The following is a 9,135-nucleotide window of genomic DNA, read 5'->3' on the forward strand; positions in this document are numbered from 1 at the left end:
ATTGTTTTGGAAGAGATGAGAAGGAAAAGCAAGTGAAATTTTGATTGCCTAGAGGGGTTGCCAAGCAGTGTTGTCCTGCGTTTTGGAAAGTTGGTATAACATCTGTAGGATGCCTTTGTTAGATCTTGCCTAGATATAGAAGGGGAGGTAAGATGGGATTTCGGGTTCTCATCTGATCTAAAGGGCCCTTGAGTCCTTTAGAATTTCTATGGCATCGCCTCTCAGCCATGCTTAGTCACTCCTCACGCCCTCTCCCATCAGGGAATCTGAGAGCTTGGGCTTCCTAGGACACCTCCCAAAGATACAGAACACTCCTGTCAGCATCTTCCCAAGGCCGCTAAGAAAACAACCACCTCCAGACCATCTCCATGCAGCAATGTCCTCCATAAAGCCTGACAATTCCCTAGTTGCTGGGTCATTCCACATTGAAGGAGATGGCTAGGTTGGGTTTTTTTTTCGGGTAGGGGGAGAGTGCTGCACTGGGTCTTTGTCGTGTGGGCTTTCTCTAGTTGTGGCTCATGGGCTTAGTTGCCCCATGATATGTGTGATCTTAGTTCCCGGCCAGGAATCGAACCCAAGTTCCCTGCATTGGAAAGCACATTCTTAACCATTGGACCACCAGGGAAGTTATTATATTTTTTTTGTTTTTAAAGGACCCACGATTTGATGTTCAAAAACACTGCTGTGTTTGAAGTCAGTATGGTAAATATCATCTCCACAGTTAGGCAAAAACATGCCCTGTGTTTAGGAATTACAAAGACATGATGCAAAATTCTTTGATTTTACTAAGAAAAACATTTAAATATAAATTTAGGGCAAGCAATTTGTTATTGTATAGTAGTGTATAAAATATACAAGTATAGTTAGTTGAAAAGTAAAAGTGACACAGAAATCATTTAAATTTAAGAAATACTCACAAATGATCAATAATGAGCAAAACGTTTCTTGTTAATAGTAGGACATGGCAGCAATGATAGCTTTTATCACCTGAAACTGTCAGTGTTGTGTGTAGCCTGGATGGGAGGGGAATTATCAGTGTCCCAGGGTCACAACACACAGAAAGAAAGCAGACCACCAGCTGACTCTTGGCTTTGGGAAAGGTCACCAATTACAGCTCTCTGCTTACAGATGAATTCTGGCTTGTCCTTACCCTTTGCGGTTACTTCTAAGAAGTCAGCTGTTAGGCTTTGGTCCCTGAAGCGCACTATTCTTCCAGATTACTGAGAACCAAAACAAGGCCCCTGGTTTTCCATGGTGGTGTCTATTCTGTGGCAAGGGAGGGAAAGGAGGAAGATGTGAAGAAGTTTGGATTTATTATGGGATTAAGAGCAGCAGCTATGTTAAGTGATCTGATTCTTTTGGCTTTGGACACAGAGGCTACAGAGGACTCCTGTCTCTCAGACTCAATATCTATATTATAAACAGGACTGTTAATATCTTTTCTTAACGTAGACACAAGTCCAAACAAGGAACCAAGCAGCACTAATTCTGGGAACTTGTCCTAAGCTATGCAGATGCAGAATGACTTGTTTGGGAATCCGACGAGAAATACAGGAACTGGAGACCAGCAGCATGAAAATGTTACCAAGACTCTAGATAAAGTTCCAAGAGAGCTATCATCCCACAAGAATCTATAGACCCGAACTTGAATCCCTGCTCAGCCACTAATCTCAGCTGAACTGCGCTGCTTGAAAGTCCTTTTCTACCTGGCATATTCTCTCTTCACACCCATCACTGAGCCCCACCCCATACTCACAGCACCCCAAACTTGATTCATCGTCGTCAAAAAACAAGACCACGAAGAATTAAGTACTCCAACTTCCGACCTTCTCTACCATCATGAAGGCAAACTTGTCAGCTTGTCAGCTTTTCTTTCCTTGTCAACTCCTTTCCTCCCAGGTCAGAGGACAAGGTGTCTCCAGTTCCTTGTGGTCCCTGATCACCCCCTCTCGCTTTCCTAAGACTTTGCATCAACAATTGCCTCCTTCTCTGTTACATCTTTAACCTCTTTTGTTTTCTGGCTCTTGGCCGTCTGCTGATAGACATGCCCAAGTCTTTCTTTTCCCCATAAAACCTCTCTCCTGACTCTAAATCCTCCTCCAGCCAACCTGTCTTTCATTTTCCTGAAAAAATCTTGTGCTCTTGAAATAGATGTCTACATTGATTGCCTGTACCGCTTCACAAAGCCGTCACTCCTCAGCCCCTTTCTGTCTGGGCTCCCTCTCTGCTCTGCTTCTGACCACTCTAGCCAAGGTCAGCCTCATGGAGGGTTGATGTCATATCCACAAATGCTTTCTAGCTCTATGTCATCAGACGTCCCTTCTCCTCTAACACTGTGGTCATGAACTCCCAACTCCCTTGGTGCCTCTTTTGTTTCAGCTTGCACCTCCTCAATGATCTCTCCTTGTCTTCCTCAGGGAAGACACCTCAGCCTTCCCCTTAAATCCGCTGTTCTCAAGAATAAGACCTTGACCCACTCCTGTTCTTCCAATAAATGCTCATTGAATGGTCATGTAGCTCATTGTTTTAAGCACTCTCTGTGGCTTGAGGACCACCACAATCCTATCTCCAGCCCCACTCTCTTCCTTGAGAGCCATGCTTGCCCTCCAACTGCCTACAGGTCTGGGCCAATTATCCTTTCTCATCCTATTTCTCCTTCTTCATATAGTCTCGCTTTCTCATTTCATAATCTGTCAACCATCTTGACAGCCAAGTGAAAAACTGACATCATTCTATACTTGCCTTTCTGTCTCATCCCCCACATCTGACCAGTCACCAAGTTCAGCTGACCTCTTAAATTCCTTTTCCAATCTGTCCCTCCCCTCTCTACTTCTGCTGCCCTAGTTCAGATCCTATTAGCTCTTGCTCAGCCTTTTGAAATCCTTGCTTCTATATTAGTCCATCAGAATCCACTCTCCAAATGAAAACAGAATGTTCCATCTACGTGTAAACATATTATTCCCCTCCTTAATCCTTCAGAAGCTCTCTATTATCTTGCAGAAATCATTCCAGTCTCTTTACCAAGGCAACTCCCTGTTTTTGTGCTCTGTGTTCCCGTATTGACCCACTGCTACGGTCCCCATCCACTCCGTGTTCTTGCACACCTGTGCTTCTGCACATGCACAGAATGTCCTGCCTTTCCTTCACTGCCTGGCTAACTCACTCTCCTTCAGAACCAAATTCAAGCATCAGTTCTTCTGAGAAGCCTCCTCTAACTGCAGGAGGACCCAGTGTTCTCCCTCGGTTCCCATAACCTCTTAAAATCTGCATCTCTTGCTTTCTCTCTCTCATCACTTCCGTTGCCAAATTATATCTACGTGTTTGTTGGATGTGTTTGCTCCTGTACAATATGGTAGATTCCTTAAGAACAGGAACTAATTCATTATTGGAGTCTAGTAACTGACACACAGTCTGGACACAGTAGGCACTTAATAAATGTTTGAATGGAACAGAACCACCTGGTTGACCTTAGGAAGTCACTTTCTCTCTCTGGACCTTGAATCCTTCATCTATCAGTGAGCGGGGGCAGGAGGGGTGAATGAAATGTTCTCTATTAAAGGTCATTCCCTCTGTAACTCCCTGTGCTTTGCTTGCTTCTGAGCAAGGAGGTGTTGACAGGGCAGGGTTGTCCACATGTCTTTTTTTTTTTTTTCCATTGTATTGTTGCTGGAGTCTATTTTAAAAAATAAAAAGAACAAAATAATAATAGCTCACATTTACTTCATGTTCCTTGGTGCAGACACCCTTGAAGGCTCTTTAATAATTTCTTTTGATATGTATTCCTACCCCATGAGTGGGCATTATTACCTGATTTTCATGTGGGGAAACTGAGATACAGAGTAACCTTCCCAAAGTCACATGGGGAGAAAGAGACTGCAATAGCATGAAACTCAGCACCTGACATAAGAGTGTGTGCTTACAACCATGATACTTAGGATACACAGACAGAACAACGGGATAGAGAGATACACTGATGGAGAGGAATGCAGAAGGGAGAAGAGGGAAATGAACACTGCGTGGAGGAACAGAGACAGGAGGAAGGGTGCAACTCATCCTCTGATGCCCGCATGCCCACGTGACATCTGCCTGAGCTCAGCATGTGATAAGCAGAAGGGCCGAGGCATCTACCCGTGGCCTTCGAGGCATTGAATGGATGACAAAGGAAGAGTTTGTACAATTGGACTCTGTGGGGCGTCTTCAGGCATAATGAATTCTTCCTGCATTTGTCATCATAGTGCTAATTAAGCCACATTTTGTGGGCTTTAAAGTGGCTCTGGCCAGAATTTCCTAGATGTTTTATTGTCGTTTAGCATGAGTCAGGCTTGAGTTAATGGACACAGGCTGCTTCCTCCACTCTGGTTGGGGCCCCACCATTGCTATTACATCTTTTGAGATTCATCCCGCTGACACTAATCAGCAAGTATTGATTTAGACATTGTACATTTCCATAGGAATTCCATTTTAATTCAGCATTAGAGTGCCGATTAAAATGCAAAGGCAAGGGCATGAAGAAGTCACCTTAAAGCATTACTGTCTCGGGAAAATCTGCTGGATTTAGTCACTCTGCCTGCTTGGCTTGGGGTAGGACAAAGACCAGACATGAAGGAGTAATCTTCATGAGTCACATGGAGGCTGCGGCCCACTGGTCAGGGTTTGAGGAGCAGCGATGGAGTGGAGGGAGGTAGCTTGGTGTGTGGGTGGAGAGAGGGACGCTCTGAAATGTAGCCCTACCAAGGTGAAGCAGCACTTCACAGCATCCTTAAAGAAAAATGGAAATGGAGACCTGTGATGTGGGACAGCAGGCATCCAGCCTGACCATTAAGACTGAAGGAAGAGCATGGGGGTTGGGATTCAGATGCTTTCTAAAGCTGAGAACTCCCCCATCATCCTTACAAATGCAAGGCTTCTCTGAGAGGTATATAGAGTGAAACGGAGTCTTCAAAATGCCTGTGTTTCAATGGAATATTACTCAGCCATAAAAAGGAATGCATTTCAGTCAGTTCTAATGAGATAGAGAACCTAGAACCTAGTATACATGGTGAAGTAAGTTAGAAAGAGAAAAATAAAAATTGTATACTAACGCATATATACGGAATCTAGAAAACATGGTACTGAAGAATTTGTTTGCAGGGCAGCAATGGAGAAACAGACATAGAATAGACTTATGGACATGGGGAGAGGGGAGGACAGGGTGAGATGTATGGAGAGAGTAACATGGAAACTTATATTACCATGTGTAAAATAGATAGCCAACGGGAATTTGCTGTATGTCTCAGGAAACTCAAACAGGGCTCTGTATCAACCTAGAGGGGTGGGATGGGAAGGGAGAGGGGAGGTAGGCTCAAAAGGGAGAGGATTTATGTATATCTATGGGTGATTCATGTTTAGGTTTGACAGAGAACAACAAAATTCTGTAAAGCAATTATCCTTCGATTAAAAAATAAATAAAAATTTTAAGAATGACTGTGTTCTTTTTTATTCTTTCTCTGTGAGATCATTAGACAAGCTTCTCTCGTCTTGTTCATCCCTGTATCTCTCTATGTCTTTGGTTTGTCCGGATCCCATCATCAGCACCCGTTGCCATCAGCTGGTCTCCCCTGGGCCCAGGAACACCAAGGATGACCATCAAGAACCAGAAGCCAGGAGAGAGATGAGGGACAGACTCAGAGTGTTCAAAAGGGGCCCAGTCCTCACAGAGCTTGATTTCAAATTCTTCTCTGACCCACTGAAAATGGCCCGAGGAGATTTTTGAATTCAGATAGTCAGTCTCTCTGAAGGGCAGGATATGAGTTGGGGTTTGAAGCCCTATGATGGATGCTGTGCGTCTCAAATGGCTCCTGATCCTAAAGCCATCTGGGTTAGTAGGTGTCTTCATTTCACTTATCGTCAGAGCAGCATACAGAGGATTTCTTTGTAGGGATGGGAAATGAGGAATATTGAGAAAAGTCATAGAAACTCTTTGTAAAGACCTGAGTGGGAGGACATTACTTTGTTAACAAAGGTCTGTCTAGTCAAGGCTATGGTTTTTCCAGTGGTCATGTATGGATGTGAGAATTGGACTATAAAGAAAGCTGGGTGCTGAAGAATTGATGCTTTTGAACTGTGGTGTTGGAGAAGACTCTTGAGAGTTCCTTGAACTGCAAGGAGATCCAACTGGTCCATTCTAAAGGAGATCAGTCCTGGGTGTTCATTGGAAGGACTGATGTTGAAGCTGAAACTCCAATACTTTGGCCACCTGATGTGAAGAGCTCACTCATTTGAAAAGACCCTAATTCTGGGAAAGACTGAGGGCAGGAGGAAAAGGGACGACAGAGGACAAGATGGTTGGATGGCATCACCGACTCGATGGACATGGTTTTGGGTGGACTCTGGGCATTGGTGATGGACAGGGAGGCCTGGCATGCTGCAGTTCATGGGGTCACAAGGAGTCGGACACGACTGAGAGACTGAACTGAACTGAAGTGGGAGGAGGCCAAGAAGTAGCTCCACTTTAGGTCCATGGGAACAAGACTGGTCAAGGTGTTGTTGGAGTTGAAATGAGGGAAAGAAGCTCTTGGGTTGGCAACAGGAGACATTAGTAGGGGTGGGACTTGAGGGCATTACGCTAAGTGAAATGAACTAGAAAGGAAAAGACAAACACTATCTGATCACATTTATACATGGAATCTAAAAACCAAACAAACTCATAGAATAACAGGACAGATTGACAGTTACAAGAGGTGGAGAGTGAGGGATGGGGGGAAACGGGTTCAGGTGGCCAAAAGGTGCAAACTTCCAGTTAGAAGATGAGTAAGTCCTGGAGATGTGATGTACAGTATGGTTGATGTTGTTCAGTTACTCAGTCATGTCCAACTCTTTGCAACCCCATAGACTGTAGCACACCAGGCTCCTCTGTCCTCCACTATCTCCCAGAGTTCATTCAATTTCATGTCCATTGAGTTGGTGATGCCATTCAACCATCTCATCCTCTCTTGTCCCCTTCTTCTCCTGCCTTCAATATTTCCCAGCATCAGGGTCTTTTCTAATGAGCCAGTTTCTTCATATCAGGTGGCCAATGTATTAGAGCTTCAGCTTCAGCATCAGTCCTTCCAATGAATATTCAGGCTTGATTTCCTTTAGGATTGACTTATTGGATCTCCTGCTGTCCAAGGGACTCTCAAGAGTCTTGTCCAGCAACACAATTTGAAAGCATCAATTCTTCAGTGCCCAGCCTTCTTTATGGTCCAACCCTCAAATCTGTACATTACTGCTGGAAAAACCACAACTTTGACTAGATGGACCTTTGTTGGAATTTTTTTTTTTTTGACAGCATGGGGACTATGGTTAATATTGTGTGTTTGAAAGTTGTTAAGAGACTAAATCCTTTTCTTGGTAATGTTTTTAAAGATTTTTTTCAATGTGGACCATTTTTGAAGTCTTTATTGAATTTATTACAATATTGCTTCGGTTTTATGTTTTATTTTTGTTTTGCCCTCAAAGCACATGAGATCTTAGCTCCCCAACCAGTGATCAAACCTGCACTCCCTGCTTTGGAAGGCAAAGTCTTAACCACTGAACAGCCAGGCAAGTCCCAAGAAATTAAATCTTAAAAGTTCTCATCACAAGAAAAAAATCGTAACTCTGTGTGGTGATGAATGTTAACTAAATTTATGGGAGTAGGTGTTTTGTAATATACACATATATCAAATCACTGTGTTGTACACTTTAAATTAATGCCATGTTATACGTAAATTACATCTCAATAAATTTGGAAAAATTAGAGAAAAAAAAAAATAGCCTGAGTTGCTGAAGAGCTTGGTAGCAGGAGCAATAGAATCCTTACCAACCTACTGTCTGTCCCTAGGATCTGTGGATAAAGCTGGCCCACAAAGGTGTGGCCTGTGGATTTTCCAGACCATTGGTTACTGCTTCTTTCTCCCTCTGGCTTCTATTAAAACTGAAGTGTAGCTGGTTTATAACGTCTTGTTGGCTTCAGATGTACAGCAAATTGATTCAATTATATATACAAACATTTTATATATGTATATATATATATATTATTTTTATATTCCTTTCCATTATGGATTATTACAAGATATTGAATATAGTTCCCTGTGCTACACAGTAGGACCTTGTTGCTTATCTATTTTATATAATGTTAATCTGCTAATCCCAGCTCCAAATTTTTCCCTCCCCATCCCCTTCCCTTTTGGTAACCATAGGATCCAGCAATCCCACTCCTGGCATTTACCTGGAGAAAACTCTAATTTTTCTCCAGGTAAAATACATGCTTCCCAGTTCTGTTCACAAAACCATGCATCACTATTCACAATAGTCAAGACCTGGAAGTAACCAACCTAGAGATGATCATACTAAGTGAAGTAAGTTGGACAGAGAAAGACAAATATATGATATCACATATATGTGGAATCTGATACAAATGAACTTATTTACAAAACGGAAGCAGACTCACAGGCATAGAAAACAAACTTATGGTTCCCTTTCACTTCTGAAAAGTTCTTTTTCAGCACTTCTGGTATGAAAACAAAGAGGGCTACAGCCCAATGGTGGCTTAGAGTTGGAGCCAGGATCAGGGTACAAGATTTGAGGAAGGGTCCATTCTCGGGGCCAGCTCTGGGCTGGCATGACCCCACGGGCAAATGTCCCTTGAGTGGTTCCAGCCCTGCCTGTGTCTGGGTAACAGGGCTTATCCTCTCTTCTACTGTTAAGAAGTACTCTCGCCTGCAGATGTAATTTCTTCAGTATCCACTGTGTCACAATAATAGAGATGATATTTGGTCTCTTGTCTGCTTCGGGGAAAAGCATCTGAGAAGTGGAGTTGTCTGGCACACATTTTGGGACCAGACACCCTGGCTTCTGTCCTGGTTCTGACATTGACTATCTGGAGAAAGTAAAAGTGTTAGTCATTCAGTCGTGTCCAACTCTTTGTGATCCCATGGACTATATAGCCTGCCAGGCTTCTCTATTCATGGAATTCTCCAGACGAGAATCCTGGAGTGGATAGCCATTCCCTTCTTCAGGCAATCTTCCCAATGCAGGGACTGAACCCATACCTCCCACTTTGCAGGCAGATTCTTTACCATCTGAACCACCAGGGAAGACCCCAGACCTACTATCTGGAGGTCCTGAGTCAAT

Source organism: Bos javanicus, chromosome 5, assembly GCF_032452875.1.
Source record: "Bos javanicus breed banteng chromosome 5, ARS-OSU_banteng_1.0, whole genome shotgun sequence".
Taxonomy (NCBI): domain Eukaryota; kingdom Metazoa; phylum Chordata; class Mammalia; order Artiodactyla; family Bovidae; genus Bos; species Bos javanicus.